We start from the raw sequence: 17,541 nt of genomic DNA on the forward strand, positions 1-17,541 counted from the left end.
GATTGCAGAAAAAAAACATAAATATGCGGACAAACAAGTGCTGACTAACTCAACAGATACGACAAGCTGCTTTTGGTACGAAAGTGATGAGTATCCTTGAACGCGTGCAGCGGGGGTTGAAGCCATCGGTAATTGGCCATACGACGCGCATATAATTACGCAGCTACCTGCGGGCTCCACGGTAGGTGAGGCTGCGGATTCGTTCCACCGCCTCCAATAAAACGAGACCTGTTGAATGCGAATGCGTTGGTAGAGCGCGGATGCAGATCCACTCGCGCGCAGTGCAGCCTGTGATGCGGAGGCGAAAGACCTCAGCTGTAGATGGTTCGGAGGGTCCCTGCCAATCGTGCGACCAATCGTGCGACCGACATCTCCAACCTGCCACGCCCCTTTTCCTCTTTTCCTCTTTGCCTCTTTGCCTCTTTGCCTCGTGAGCCGCCCCGGATCACTGGCTGCCCGTCTCGTCCTGAGCTCCTGGGGTCGGCACTTCGGAGTTTCTTCACGGTTCCGGCCACCAGACACGCACGTATCCAACCACCTTTTAGTCTGGCACTTCCAACAGCCTTTCATCCATCCGCACAGCTCGTTGCTGGTGGAAGTCGATCTGGTGACAATTGGGCTGGCTGATCAAGAATTATGCAGCAATTAAGTGAGATTCAATTACACGAGGGCTGATGATGCCATTGTCGGTTTATCTTGTGTGAATTTTCCCGATACTTGATGGATCTGATAGGTTCAAGATGACCAATGGCACCGTCTATCCACTTCTAACACAATCATTGTGAAAGTCCAACTTTTTGTCAACTGTCCAATCTCCGAGCGCTTCGCGAGGAGCTGCTCCAGTCGATTCTTGCCCACGGTCTTTTGGGAGACCAGGTAGCCATGGTTATTGCAACATCGGTCCAAGATGGCGGACCTGTCCCGACAACAAAGGCACAGGCTACTCCCTTCGGACGAGTCAGGTGCGAAATGGAGCGCCAAGGATACGCTCTCCTTTCATTTTGGCTGCCGGAATGTTGATTGAATGCAAACTTCTGATGGTTTATTTTTTGCGTTTCCAACCAAAACACGTAGTGGCCTGGCGTCTGTTTTCTTCAATCTCATCTTCTCTGCACGGAGTGCCGATCTAAGAAGCTGTAACGAAATCACTCTCAGTAATTAGTGAGCACTGCTGAAAAAGGGAACGTTGTACGAAGAGAGGGAGACACATTTCTTGCCATCGTTCGGTGAGTTACGATTATTCACGAGTCAAGCCGTAACGGCATCCCCGAGAGGAAGTTGCCGGTCTGAGTCCGGTTCCAAGGATCATTCGAGCAGCAGCCAGAATAGGCAGACATCTACTTGGAATTCAACCGTTCGCAGAAACGTTTGTGTCGACGACCTCAAGATTGAAACCGATACCCATCTACGCTTACATAGCACAGCAAGCGACTGGTGCTTTTCGTCATATCGATTTCAGCGCGTTCATCTCACGAGGGACGAATAACAGAAAGGAGGAATATCATCAAACTTCACTTTTTCTACAGCTGACACGAAGCAAAGGTTTCATCTCGGTATTTATGATATTCTTCAGATTGACGAGGGCAATTCAGTTGAAAGAAACAAAATTAGAAATTCTTGTAGGCCACCTCATCCTCTAAACCTACCTTGGCTCTATTGCCATTGTGGTTTGATGTTTGCAGTGTTAATAACCGCTCCGCCGTCCTGAAAGCTCGGCACAAATCATTCTGAAAGCCGTATCACATTCCCGCAAGCTACAGCGGGTCTTGTAGAAACAAAGGTTGACGGTCTTTCGTAGATCATTGTCGATCCGTTCCAATTTCGAGGATACCCTATATACGCTGTACCTACGGCTCTCGATCTCTGGCACCGATAGGCATAATAAGCTAACAAGGGGTTTATTACATTATAATACGCATGTATAACATCCCTCGCGCCACGGAGCCGGATCGTTGATAGACAACAGATAATAGATTGTTCGGGGAAGCAAGGTACTCTCTAGGTTCAAGGAATCATTAGACTATAACTCAATTATGTAACGCTAGGCGGTGCAGAGGGGAAACTCTCGAGAGAAGGGCAAAAAGTGTAAGGGTTGAGAACTGCGAGTCATGCACCTACACTTACTGAACGTAGGTTGATACAGGTATCCTCTCGGATCTGACTTCCAATTCTTCCACAAACTTCGGCACGAGACTGCAGCGAATCTTTCCTCGTCCAGCTGCGGCTTGAAAGAACGATTTCGATAGCCGTGGATCATTGGAATTGCGAAAATGACACGTGATATTGATTTTTTACCTTGGAGTGACTGAAGACTTACTTTTAGATGTTCGGAATTCGAAATTTCCATCCCCAATCATTCTTCCAGTTCAAATTCTTTCGAATTATAATACAACGACCAAGTCATTGACCGCTAACTTCAAAGCTGCCCGTTACTATTCTTGTTTCTCAAGTAGAATTTACGCAGAGCTCTCTGATATGAAAATAGATTCAGTTAACCCACGTGTGTTCGATAAATCCTTTAGATGTATTGAGAAAAACTAAGCGCTTCAGAAGGTATACCGTCATTCCAAATCCTTTCTTGAAGATTGTCTGCACATCAGGTGAATCCAAACTTTGGGAAAGTTAGTTTAAAATTTGGCGAATCAAATCTTCGAAACCACCGGTACGAAAATCAGAGATTTGCCTCAAGGAAAGTATAAAAAGAAGAGGCAAAAATAAAAAGAAAAAATTAAGGAACCTGATCATCCAGTTTGTGTGTCGGCGTGGAAGCTTGGAATCAGATACGTATTTCTGTACGACAATTCTTAGAAACTGTTCATCAGGCGAGAGAAAATCTGGTTAAAAATAGCCACAATCAACTGACACACTGGGTGCCAGTCGATTCTGTACAGTAAAGGCAGCGCTGGATTGGACCGATAGGAAGCTATATTTAGAAAGAAAAGTCAAGCGAACTTCCATATTACTCCTAGAAGGTGAAAAACAACTCAGCTAAACGCACCCAGGTCGAAACTAAAGAGTCGACGAAGTGCTACAGGATAAAAATGAATTCGTTCTTCAACTATTGCATGTAGCACTAAAGCTAATGCAAAAAAAAAAAACAAAACGTTCATACCTACGAGTATCGAAGTAACGAATTCAAGTAACAAAAATTCGGACAAGAATCGTACTGTTCGCAATTAGATGTCGAAGTCCAATTCAGTAGCCATACGGCTACTAAAAATCTTATCGGTTCTAAATATATCCCGGCTAATTAGTCACCGGGAAAAACGTGTATTTATAAGTTCCTGTACATATCGAGCATGTTCCGCTAGCTGGAACAACGTGCCAGTGGTTCTCAAGTCCCGGCTGACCATGAAGGCTGGCGTTTTTCACCGCCGCTCGATATTTGCATGCATAATCTATACTGCAGTGCTTCAACGGCGTGCTCAGCGATTGCAGAATCACCCCTGACATGACCTAGTCCGTTCAATTGTCGCAATTAGTGGGTTAATTTACTTCACACCGTCCCGGTCGGTCTCTACTTTTCCAGAATGAACAGCGAGACGGGTTCATATCGATAGAGAGACAGTGGTGATTCCGTGGGCGTTGTCCGCACACGAATATCATATTCGCAGCGTAAAATTTCGCTCTCGGCTCTTCGCGGAAATTCCAGCGACGAGCGTGGTAAACAGGAAATTTCGAAGACGTGGAAAAAGAATAAACAAGTAAAATAATTCGGCGGTCTTGTCTCGACATAAACAATTTCTTTTCACGATGTTGGTTGGTACTTAACGAGCCCCGTAGCACCACGGCGCAGTTGCAGGGGCGTAGCATTGAGAGTTGGAATTCACTTTCTACAATGAAAAATAAATTTTTGAGAAACATGTAGACAAGCAGCGGCATCGACTAAGTTTTTGCGGTCGTATAGCCGTATAAGAGGATGTATTGATTGGCTGACTTTAAGTCCACGAATTATTAAAGACCATTTTGTTCCTTGTGTTTTCTCTTACGGGAGCACCGAACGTCCACTGTACACCTGGTGGCCGTCTGCGGTATTCACAGAGTCAATATTCTGAGGTTTAACCTTGGATAAAAGGTCAAGTTTCACTCTAACAATCTAACAACAGGAAAATCTTTGGTAATGCGGTATGCGCAATGAAACGTCTTGGGCAGTACAGATTTACGGAATCAGCTCAGAGAATCTACGGAGCTCTGGATAATATTGGAAATGGGGAAAATCCAACATTGACACAAGTTATTGCACATGTATTTATTAAGAGCTTGAAGAAACATCCGCGTATCTTATCTCTAGTGATATGAACATACCCAAGGTACCGAAGCCTCCGTTGCTAGCTTGGGCGTGTCGAACTAATATCTAAATACAATCTTCGGCGTGAATCCAGTCGGATATACCGTAACGGTAAAGTCCGCTCTAGGCTAGCACTCGGTCGGGTTTGGCAACTTCGGCGTTGCGTTTCGGGTTGCGATTCATTCGCATGTATTGTATTTCCGAGTCGAGTGCGTACTTTTACGGCTTCGTAGGTAATCGGTAGATTTCTGCACAAGCATCCTCGTGACACGGCATTGCGGTGGAAGGTGCACGCGGCGCATGTTGGGGGCCGCAATCGACGCCACGACCACGAGCTCACCAACTACCACGACCAAATCTACATAGTTCTAGCCCACGCGAGGCAGCGCGAGGCCAGCCACGAGCCAGCCCAGCTATATCCACGTCGTTCTCTCCGCAGGCGTACGAACGCACAGTTTGTTCAACGGTATCCCCGTGGCTCTCGAACCGCCAACGTAAATTCTTCCGCTCGGCTTCCAGACCAAGCCAACAGTCGATGTCTGAATCGCGACTGATACCGTGTGCCATCAAGTGATTTCATACAGTAAAAAGTGTTCTCGCTTTCGATTAAAACCCGATTCTTCACTCATCCGTCTCCGTGTAATTTCCGCAACTTGCTGGTGACAAAGATTTTCAATCACTTTGGTGGATCGGTCACCCCAGGCTTCTACTTTGGTGATACAATTTCAGCTGGTGAGTAGCACGATCATTTACGTTGTCAAGGCTGCTTGCCTACGGTCAAGATTTTCTTGGCAGCTTTGGTTACCAGTTACGTCATTGTTGCCGGAAGACGGCACCTAACTTAGAGTTGGATAACCGAATACCTGGCGTTCTTTGACCACGCGATGTACGCATCGCATTAGGATCACGATTTGCAAATTAAACAGCTGTGTATGAAATGTCTGACTGAAATTAATTAATGCGTTACCAAGTTCCTGAATAACTGTCTAGAGAGTGATTCTACATCGCGTTTTGGTTTTCTCAACTATCAATAACCTGCGGTAGTCTATGATGTCATTTTACTCCAGCAGTTACTTGGTCTTTTAGAGTTTAGTATACTACCATGTATCACTTTGGTACGCATGAATTCATCAAATAGTTCAAAATCTCACCCAACCTAATCTTACGTAGATATTGACGAAGGTAGCCGGGAGGTATCAGCTCTCAACCTATCCACAATCCTTCGTACAACATTAAACTATTTTAGCATCATCGATGTAATTTCACAGTGAATATAGTAGTACAATGAGACATCTAGAGCAGACGAGCCATTGCCTCCACTTAATGGTACCAAACGGATGTTTGTCGTGATTACGCAGAGAGGACATTAGATATAGTGTCGTTAATTAATAACACCAACTGACAAAATTACTTCGATCGTCTATCACGTGGTTCTTCATGATGGGAAAACCGTTGTTTTTCAGTCATCACAGTTATTGGAAATTTTGTTTAGCTTATAGAATGCCCGTATCTCGGCAGTTGGACCTGTTTGTTTTCCACGTTCATATCAGTGACCACTGCAATATATTTTCGTGTATATGAGTTAGATCAGTGATGGTAGCCGCTGAACTTTCGGTGTCAACAAACTGTGGGTAATTACCGTGGCGTCGTCGCTGTTGCTCCTTAAATAACAGGAACCTTTGCCCCCATTTGATGGTGTTCAAACCGTCATTACCGCTACAGAATTTACTGGCTGTACAGACTAAATCTTTTACTTTGTGCCTATGGCAGTATCGGAGAATGGGATGTTATGTAAGCAGTTGACCTTGGTAGACGGTCAGCTGTTTGAGCTCCAGCTTAAACCAGCACGTCTTACCGAGTGGGGATTTTCTCCACTTGCGTTGACAAGGTGGAACTCGGCACGAACTCTCCCCACCGAGAAATCTCGGTTCTCTGCATATCATTTTTACCTTGAATCATAATTGGCATAATGCCACGTAACAATCACGGTGACGTGTACGTTTATAAATTGCCAAATCTCTTCGTGAACTGCGATTAGATTCGACAGTGAACCTTGAGTTTTGCCATATACGGTGCTACGTGTGATCATATTACTTATTGTATATAACGAATGAACAACGTAAGAGTACAAAGCCCTTGGTTTGCCGCTTAGCTGTCTCTAAGAGTGAGGAAAACAGGACTCCTCGCTTATGGGACATTCGCACCCTTCGCGGGAGTATCGATTGTAATTTGTTCGTATAGTTGACAGCAAATGGAACCGTGTTTCCGGATTCTGCGGGTCGATGTTAAGGCACGTGGAGCCAACAACGCGGCTGGCACGTATTTCCATCAGGCCTGGTAGCGACTGCTTGCGATCAAATCGATAGTTGGACTCGAAGCAAGGGCGAGAGGAACGGTATTATGCAAGGCGCCTGTCCGTCCGCGGCAAACGTGAACTGCTCACGTACATTAGTTTTCTGTTGTACAGTTTCAAATAAATTTAACATTCAATCCTATACTCTTCGTCGATTTTCTACGGTTTCGAATTTTCCACTGTACAAACGAAAAAATATCTTGCCTCGAGGTAAGTCACGGGGTTAAACTTTTGCGCTCAACGTGTGCAAAAAGAAATATCAGGCGAGAGAGATCAAATTAGCAAATCCAGTACAAACGATTCCTCTGTGGCGTTCTTTGGCTTAGCCATTATGTTCACGAATGAAGACTTCAACCATCAAGACAAATAATCCGAATCTCCACGAGACTTTATTCATTGCACTTTCACTAGTTACACGACGAGGTCAGACCTTTCTCCAGCGATATTTCTCTTATTTCTGTCATATTACAACGGTATGGATTCTAAGCACTTGGACAGTTCAAGGCTGAACAATTTCCGTGCAACATTGACGTTGACAGAGGTGAAATGTTGAGTGTATCGCTGTTGAAAACTCATCAGATTTATTCGTACCGATCAAAATGAGAAGATTGTGAAACATTCTACGACCATTTGTATTCCACTATCCGGCAATAGACCGGTACAAATGAATTTGATGATGTGCAGGATTGTACGATGTTGATAATCATGGTACATTAGTACCACATTTGAAACTTATCCAAATAAACATCGTTCAAGTGCTTTGCAATCAAACCGGTAATAGAACGGCGCGTCTATTCGGTTGATCTACATGATAAATTGGTTAGATCCATGCGCAGTCGATGTTGCAGACGGTTTGAAGATCGGTAAAGAAATTTGCTGCTGACCGATGAACGACGACTCGGTATTAATACGAGATTCAGAGTCAAACCATCGCTCGGTTTGTTGTGCTTACATGTATGTTAATGTACCCCTCTACTTTAGCTCGTTACGTCATTTTCGATCTTTACACACTAACGAGTGTGCCGTTCTCTCCAGAGATGTCTCTGCTAATGCTCATTGCCACAACGGCGCCGAAATATCATTTCGTCACTCCATTGATGTTAGCATTTGAAATTCAACACTTGCCTTCGTCAGAAGTGCGTCAGTCGAACGCGCAATGATTCCAGTGAACCCAAATCCATCAATGAAATAGGCACTGGAAGGTCCACCGATTACTCGTGTTGATAAGACCTAGATTCGAAATTCATATGACTGCTAAAATAGATGTTTCTTCAGTGTCTGAATTTCATTTAAGGAAATCCTATAATGCTACGAGCTTGCCTTTCGTTGTGAACCTTTCTGTTCGAGATGCTGACATAACTTTTCAATTCGACTTGGGGAATCCTCAAAGCATATTGTAAACTGCTTTAGAGCCATTACAACCAGTTCCTCGCCCACCTACTTGAGGATTTTATGTTCTCCGCCTTCAAAGATACTATTGTAAATGCAGTAGTATTCCCGTTCAGCCGCAGCTCAGACGGAAAAGACAAGAATGCCGTGGCATTGGTGATTCAGTAGCAGCAACGATATTGCGTAATTATTGCGATCCCGTAGAGAGAATCTCATTGACAAACTACCACGACCTTGGAATATTCGATCTCGTAAACTGACATCCATTACGACGCTGGTCAGCTCTGTGGGGTAGAAACGAGTGACTCGGAGAGTTCATAAAAATTCAGTAACGTATTTATGTGTTATTTCAATATTAATGAATGGATTTTGGATTGTAGATGTTAATGCAAAACGCAGAACTTCCCAGTAATTCCATCTAATCAAGCAGAAACATTACGCTGCACGTAACACACAAAGGTTGCGAGAAAGGCATAATGGGGCTTCGGAGGTCTGAATCAAGAAGCATCCAACATTAACAGTCGGTATTGCTATGCTTACCAAGTGACTTTGGGGTTACATAACCATGGATACCGCGTTCGGATTGCTGTTCGTAGAATGAATCGGGAAAATGAATCCTTTGTAATTCTTCTGAAATTATCGAAATAGAGAAAGACAATAATCACATCTGCATGTTTGAAGGATTTGCACGTTAAGTAATTCGGAATATATACGATTTTCAACGAATGACTGTGCTGTGAGGATCGTGAATAGCGCGATGACTTCATTCCTTTAAAATCACGGCACTGCTTCTCTATTTTCAGAGGGTAAAACGACAGCTGTATACTTACACGTCGTGATGAGAAAAACTTGAGGTGTAGAACATATTTCGAATCCATCAATATCCTAAAATTTATCACGTATTTTGAAGGAGAGATTTAGGATAAGATTTAATTTATCTTCTCCTTTATTGGTTTCGGAAAGTTTTCAGTCCAGTCCTGTAGTATCCAACTCTGCATTAGTAGAATCTCTTGTATTGTCACGTCTTGTTATTTCTCATTATTAGTCGAGTGGAATCAAAAATTATAAAGTTTCGGCGCTGGGCTCATCTAGCTTGCAGGATGTCGGATTACTTATTTTCTGCGTTTTTTTCCTTCGCCAACTAAGAGCATTGACTCGAAAAAATCACCGAGTTCTCAAGTCCAGAAAGAAAACTATAAACAATTTATCCAGATATTTGTCCTTACCTTTGGAAAATAAATTGTAAAATAAATTGTCAGTAGAATACCTGATCATGACCTATTCAACAAAGTATAACACCATCTCCAGAATCCTCACGCCCACGACAAGTACTTGAATCCGTCATCAGATATATGACGATATAAGTATAGAAACAACTATTGCTCAACAACTGTAGAAATTTCATTACCCTTGTGAAAGTAACTTTGAGTCGAGTAACTGAATAAACCCAAAGCATCCTCCCGCACGGCAATTTCAGCTGATGCAAAGACGGCTCCGTATCTCGTGATTTTATTGCTTTGTAATAGGTAAGCTATGTGACGTGGATCACGTGTCAATTGCTCGGACGCCAAATGCCAGAGCCCAGCCTCGATGTTGCTTTCGAGGGCTGCAATCATCCGATGGAAACATCGATTCTAAAGGATGAGGATTGGAACAGTGATCCAATTATGGATCTGGTCGAGCAGAACCATTTCTATCCTGGAACGTATGGCCGTAACCTGCATCCTGGCGCACGTCTTGTTCCGTCACAGCGTTGTAGGCGCGTGCCGAAGTGCTACCTGGCTAGAGAAAGTGCCCGAAGCAGAAACGGCGGCGTAAAAAAAAATACAGGTTCATGTTGGCCTGGTGTAGATCAAAGCGCCCACGCAATACGCGTCGATGTCTCCGGACGTGCAAAATACCACGAAGAAGAATGTGCTAATGTAACGGTGGCCACACTCTCCCCTATTAATCGGTATCAAACTTCCTGGCTTTGCGGTCATCGGGCCAAGGTCGCAACGCCAGTTGTACCAGAACCGGGAATTCACCGCGCTGACATTCGACTGCTCACCTAACTGGGACGACGTCACTGCAGATTGCCCAGTAGCTGTGGACTGGGACTTAATTTCGATGGATCGGTCGGGGTTTTTGTAATCTTATGAACGCCGAAAGTCGATCCGTTTGTTTTTCATCAATCGGTACGTGGGCGGGTAATCACCGAAATTAATGGGGATCGATGATTTTGTAATCGTTACCGTAAGTCAATCCGAATAAAGTCCAGATGGTCAGTTCGGGCGTCGAACTTGATATCGGAGCTGCAGAGGTACATCGCAGTAACGGGTCTTAATCACCTGAGTTCTGGTGAATTGTCCAAGTAGCCAGAGGCCTGCCACTCTCCATGGGTAGACACAAGCCTGTTATGTTTCCTATTCAAATCCGTTGTACCGAGACAGTGCATTAGTGATCGCATTATCGTATTTATGTTTCAAAATATCAGCTGAGTATCTGAGATACTCAACAAGTTGTGGTTCGTGGTTCGGCACACGTAGTCCCTCAAAAGGCTGGCGTTGGTTATTTGGCATTATTAAAAACTTTTTATTCAAGTCACGGTTACGATGCTCGAGTTCGAATAACGAAAGTCGATAAATATTACTTTTATGAGACGGAATTCCTTTCGATTTCTATACACCAAATATTTTTCTACCTTCGTTAAATCACGCCTAAAACGTTTTCACATTTTTCAATAAATTATAGTATACGTTTTCTCGCGATCTGTATCGGCCAAGCCGATGAAGTCATTTTTATCGTGTAATACGCACCGGTGATTACAAATCTTTACTGGGATTTCTTGTATTATCTACAACGTTGGTATTTTGCCCTAATTTGCCCAACTCACCGGATGGGTTGAGTCCATATACTCAATTTCCGGTCATTATAACCGAAGTGTACTGATATTGCCATTCAATACCAAAACGTGTCAATCGAAAAACATTCGGGCGAACTAAGAAAACAGTCGGTCACATGTTGATCGAAATTATTTATTTTTATTCCGAGTTCAATTTTTCAAACAGTGAAAATTCATGACTGAGTCACGAAAGATTGAAACATTTTTTTGGAATCGAGGGAATCGCATCGGTTTTTGATGAAATCTCTTATCTTAACTTTGTGGGTCTTCTCTCTCCTTCCGGAAATTTCAAGCTGCACGATAAGAACCTAATAGGACAAGTTTTGCTAGAATAGTACCTCAAGGTTTTGGCTACACAGGCTTGGCTTATTGTTTCGAAAGAAAGCATAGTACCTAATCATTGTTTCGTGAAGAACATTGCAGTTTGGTAAGTTTTGTGCAAAATTTGTACGGTAAATAATCATTATATCCGGTGCTCACAATATTGTGATAGCGTATAACCAAATACGGCAAAAACCTTGGTCTTACGAGTATCACGTATGACGAAGCGAGAACATTGTTTGAAATTTCATTGACGCATAATCTGATAACTGCTGAGCTAATTACAGGAAAACCCATAATTGCATGAATGAGAATTTGTAATAAGTTTTTATTTGAAATATGCATTTATATAAATGTAAAGAATGATTCATTCTAATGGATCGAAAGTTGTCATTATCCAAAATATTCTCTACATAACGCATTGTACTCAAGAGACAATCCTAAGATTCCATAACGAGAAATAGTAATGTTCTTTGATGGAAAAATTGTTCTGCTCATTCATCAACAATTTCTCGTATCGTATAAAAGTTTTGTCATCTGTATAGAGAATCGATGTCCTCGATCAGCGACACGGCTCATACTGCAACTGCGGTAATTATCGGATAAATTTCCGCAAGTGAATGAAGAAATCCTTTAACAGCTTGCCGTAGACATTTCTTTTTTCACAAGTTTTATATTTTTTGCATCTTACGGACATCACGGACGTCAGCGATCCGCATTGAGAAAAATTATCCATATAGATAGATATGTATAAATATGGAATATACGGATAAAATTTGTGAAATGATGTAAGCTTTCATATACTGAATTATTCTAAACGCGTATTCCATTATATAAGTATTCATATTATACACGTTGCGTATAATGATTAGGAAATACAACCGTGTGATAAAATTTTTTCAATTATCTTGACGCTCGGTTTATTATTTATTTTTATTTTCTTGTTTAGAAAAGCGGAAGTTTCCTCACGGCTTATTTGCATTCGCTTATTCAGCATTACTAGAATCGAACGAACGGATAATGTTAATGTTACATTTCTTGGATGCGTGTGCTTCCTCAAACGATGTCACGATACTTTGTGACAGTCGAGGAGACCGCAGACCACTCGATTGCGAGGCAAGTACGCAAGCCATTCGCTCGTCATGCTGAAAGTCGCGTGCCCGCGGTGCCGGAGCGTCGACTTCTTCATTCTCAACATATTATAACGTGGACTTCCTTTCCCCGCAAATCTCGATATCAATTCGCAGAAAATAATCTCAACACTGCTCCGGCTCGCCGAGGATACGTCACAGCAAAACATAACAGAAACTCGTACATTAACGATCTGGTGTGTGTGTGTGTGTGTGTGTGTGTGTCAATATCCATGAATGAATTTGTAATCGCGCTTACCCAATACGCGTCCGAATGATTCAAGGACAGGGTCGATGTCTGTATTTATTTACCGTTTCGCTGAGTTTTAGACCAGATGAGAAACCGAAGTATCTGTAATCGAGTTGCGACGTCATGATTCACGCGTCTCTTGGCCCGATTTACTGGCTTTCTCTAACCTGACTCGTACCGACCGGCAGGCACCTGTTCTGGGACCCCGTTGCAAATCAGGCCCTGAACTCTCGAGTGTCCCAAATCAAGGCCTCCTCAGCGACCGTTGAGGTCGTTGAAGACCAGCCGTAATCCAGTTTCGACCATTCTTTGACTTTCATGACGCCGTAAGATCGAATTCGCTGGTTAGCGGCTACGTATTTGTATACTGTCTACGTGACTTTTGTCACCGTCAGTTATGAAACTAATGAAAATCAAATGCCTGCACCAACTAATTACTCACCGTGAATAATAAAAAGCAATTCTCATCCCGACGAGTGATATCACGCTGTACAGGCATGTTAAATAGCTCGTCAAAAACTTGTCAAAACGATCGGTCGTTTGGCCCAGGTGTTGATTGCCTCGATATGAGGTGTTTCTTTTCAGACAACCACTGAGCAGAAGAAACAAATAAGACTCAGTTTCGATTAACGGACCGTACAGAAGGGGTTCCGCACAGTGCCTAATGCATGGCGTTTCGACGTGAAAAAAAATGATCTACAAACCTTTGATCTGTCCTGATTCGCGATCGAGCGTTGGATCCAAATATCCATACGAGTCGTAACTCGATCGGCACGGATACAACAGCAGGTCAGTAACGTGTTTGCGAAGGCCGTACACTATGTTGCAAAAGACGATCCGCGTACACACCGAATTCATAAGCGTTTCTCCGGGTTCTTCGGCTTGTGTGCGCGGATACCGTGTGACTGACTTAGGGGAATCACAGCGACTCGCGATGTCCTTTCGCGCTATTATTCACCTATACGTGTCGAGCCGCGTTCATTGTGGCTACCAGGTACATTTGTATTCAGGTGGAGGTTGGCACACGTTGGAACACGGCAACACACACCGGGCGCGTACGGCAGGTGTGAGATGCGTAGGAAGAATTACGACTCGAAGCCGATGCAGCGAACGTTACGGGTTCCGGAAATCGGTAGGACATTCATTCATGTTCGCGAGAGAGTTTGCCGGGTGGGTCAGTGCCCGAAATCAGGAACCAAACCCGGTACCGACTCCATGATCTGGGTCGGCCAAACGGCTCCGGACACACGGAACGACTCTCACTCTCGCCTGCAGGTCGATCGACAGATCGATGGATCGATCCTGCTAGCCTTAGCCTTCGGGATCCGCCGGCGATCGTTTGCTGCCGCAAACGAAAATCGGCACGGGCAGGTCTCTCAGCGACGGACTTTTTGACGATCCTGATCGCAGTCCGGATTTGTGAGAACCAAGTCGATGTCGCTTCGCTCCAACTTCACTGCCAGAGTTCACAGCCTGGTCGATTACCGTCGTGACTCTCGATGACTCAGCTTCTGCGGCACGCGGCTGGGTCTCACTGAAATCGCCGACTCGAGCCGGCTCTGCTGGCGTCGCGAGCCTGTAACGCGAATCGCACGGGAACACCGTCGCGTCATCGAGTTACGTCACATGACGTCACTGAAATCGAGGTGGCTCTCATTGTCGGCCGCAGCTGAACGCTACGTGACTTGTGACCGCGTGCCTCGTGCGTGCTGCGGCGTTTTCTGTCTGCCTTAGTGCCTCGAGCACGCTTCCGATTGTGAGAGCACTCGCGGTGCTTCTATCTCGTTTGGGTACGTATCGATACGTTCGAATTACGTTTCTCCGGCGAAACCGATCGGTCCCAACCGTTACGTCCGTGACGTCCCAACTTCCTTCATCGTGTCTACAAGCTGTATTTATAACGTATGCTGCATACGTTTTATGTACATTCGATCGTGAGGCTAATTTGCAAATCCGACGCCCAATTACTTCGGACTACGGAAAACAGAAAAAGGCGGACAGCAAGTGAAGTTTGAAGGAAAGAAGTTGAGGTTTTGCTACTGTAAATATATCCAGGAAAATCCAAAATGAATCTGGAGTGACCTTTAAAGTGGTTGAGGAAATTTTTCTTACTTGTAGGCCATTTACGTATGATACACGGAAATTCAGTCATTTCCTTTCTCGTATTGTGAGTAAATATTGATTGACGTCATATCATGGTGGCAGATGAGAACGTCTTTTTTTTATTTGCGGTAAGATTACAGGGAATAACATAAGCTTTGATCGTCCGATCTATCAGATTTGTAATTTTCCAAGTTCCGTCATCAATATTTGCCGGCAGCTTAATTACACCTTTTCGGGGAACCTGCGAAAGCAGGTGACTAAAATTAAAACAGATTTAAGTATTTAATTTTGGTAAATGTTTACAGGGATTGTGATATCTTGTCTTTCTTTAAAGAAGAATCAGATTTTAGAGGGTCGCAAATAAAACGAATAATCTGACCGCATAACAAATTGTTAATCTCTGAGGTTAGACACCGAATTAGGATTCGTCATTTGCCTCAAGCTGGGCGTGGAATGGCGAACGTAATGAAGACGCGTACCTATAATTCTTGAAAAAAAAAAAAAACTCTTACCATCTATTATGGCTGACCACATTTTGTGTCCATTAATTCCGTTGCATTATCCAAGAAATTACAGGATGAATTTCATTCGTACAATATGCAGCAGGGTATGGAATACTTCTCGTGATCGGTCAAACCGCAGCGAGTGGTTTGAAATGAGGAAGAATATCACAAATGCCATGTATGAGGCTTAATTTGTGTTGCCGTACTGAAAACGATTTGCATCAAGCGTTCGATAGCTGAGATCGATACATCCCCGTCTCAGAATGTGGTCGGGCAAAATATCGTTTCAAATTTTGGTTCAGCAACACCGCGGGTCAAGTTTAGTGTCCAATCACGTTTTTCAAGGCTGTGCCACTGCTGGGCTAATGTTTTTTCAAGAAATAATAACAAATATTTGAAACATTAATGTTACAAAAGTTGTGTTTGTAAATATCGATTACGGTAATTTTTTATGCTAATGGTATAATCTAAGTGGTTTCCCAGGTGAAAAAAAAGTTTTCATATAATCAAATAAATTTCTATGAAATTATGTATCGAATTTGACCTGATAAAGTTGTATGAAATTGTACGCTTATAATTTTGTGTAATTTTGTATAATTTCATATATTTTTATTCGAATTTGTAATATTTTATCCGAACATATGATTTAATCATATGACATTATGTCGAAGTTATGTTTTTTTTATAGGCCATTTATTTATCGGCCATGTCTCAACTGTAAATTCGATGCCTTTGAAACTGGATCTTGGAAATTGACGAAGTAAAATAAAATCTCGATCGGCCTATTACGGTGTTTCATAAAAAAAAAAAATAATATTGTTCAGCAAATGCATCAGGAAACTTATAAAGCTTGATGCAGACGAATATTCGAGCAGCGTGAAAACATGAGGATTTCAGGAATCCTCGATAAACCTTGATCGGCGCCAAGCCGTCTGCTCATAATTCGAAATGGCGAAGATTAATTCGAGCCCCGAGGTGAATTGGAACGAGCTGATGCAATGATGGTCCGATCTTTTCATTACGACCAGTTCGGTGTCATTATAAACACCTTGATGCTGATGTGTTATTTTCCACATCGCCATATTCACAGGCAATTTGACACCGATATCTACTCAATAAGAACGCCGATGATGATTCGGCGTCTATGGATGTGAAGCACGTTATGAATACGCATTTCACGTGACAGCATTTTCGATTAATTGGGTCATAAATCAGCGGGACTTTTTTCAAGCAACAGTTTTCAACGACGGTTGTGCCAGCCTGACTGCAAGACGATCGCGACGCATCTTCTGAGTCAACATACTCATTTGATGTTCAGCCAATCTAGTCGCGGAACAAGCGATCAACCGTTCGCCCGATTAATACCTATGACGAAATCTTAACTTTTCAGTTCTCCTTACTGTCACACAGGTGTGCAGAAGACCCAATCCAAATCATATTTTTATTTTCCTGGTAGTGGTTCCAGGTATTAATAATCTAAAATCCGATGAGTCACTAATTCCTCAGCGTAAGAATTATTTGGCATGGTGAGAGAAACCGAATGGGGTAAATTTCCCGAAGTGACGAATCCGGAGTGTGTAGAATGCATTTGAGCTCTCGACGTCATTGATTGGAACAACCAATTCACGAAGCTGCAGTCTTAGGTTCGGCGGGTGCCTCAGGGCGGGAGTCTTGAATTGCTCCGAGATGAATGGAGACTTCGTAGAATCTATAACGCGGTGAATCAACGCCTGTAAGAAGTAATAGAACTATTACGCCATGCGGCCTTTGAGTATGCCATGCTGACTCCAAACTAGGTACACGTTTAAAAGTTAATAACGTGGTGTTTTCGCCCGAACGCGAGATGAAAGTATATGTGTTACATACGCTCTTCTGCAGAAAGGAGTGGCTCTATGACGTCCGAAATCGTTGTTTGATTTTACCCATGCATGTCCTCGAGGAATCCCGGTATTTGCAAGCTACACGTCACTAGGTACGATTTCTTCCGGGTACGAGTATCAACGTACACTTACTTGCATTGTCTGTGCGTATATGGTTAGACACATTGGTTTTTCTCTCACTGATCAACCGTATCCAAACCTTCCTCCACGTCCGATATATTTTGCCAAATATCCCAGGTACTCGGAGAGGTTTGAAGGTGTCACCATTACAGGTACCTGAGTCTTGAGCAACGGTTTTTCGTACGTTGCACAACATCCCGCAACGTCATTGGGGAGAAATTTTTGTCGAATTCTTGAACCATGAATGTACGGGTTCAAATTTAATATGCAAGTCGCATTTACCACGATGCGGAAATTTTTTCCGACATTCCACCGACGCG

At 43.3% G+C, this 17,541-nt stretch overlaps 1 protein-coding gene across 1 annotated transcript in view; it reads left to right on the top strand.

Moving 5' to 3' along the window:
- Window positions 1-4,395: 4,395 nt before the first annotated feature.
- LOC124184694 overlaps window positions 4,396-17,541 on the top strand; it is a 41,609-nt gene continuing 28,463 nt past the window's right edge. Inside the window, exon 1 of the mRNA XM_046574695.1 lies at window positions 4,396-5,020. The gene's annotated coding sequence lies outside the window, so the exon portion shown is untranslated. The remainder of the gene's footprint in view (window positions 5,021-17,541) is intronic.

Source organism: Neodiprion fabricii, chromosome 6, assembly GCF_021155785.1.
Source record: "Neodiprion fabricii isolate iyNeoFabr1 chromosome 6, iyNeoFabr1.1, whole genome shotgun sequence".
NCBI classification, from domain to species: domain Eukaryota; kingdom Metazoa; phylum Arthropoda; class Insecta; order Hymenoptera; family Diprionidae; genus Neodiprion; species Neodiprion fabricii.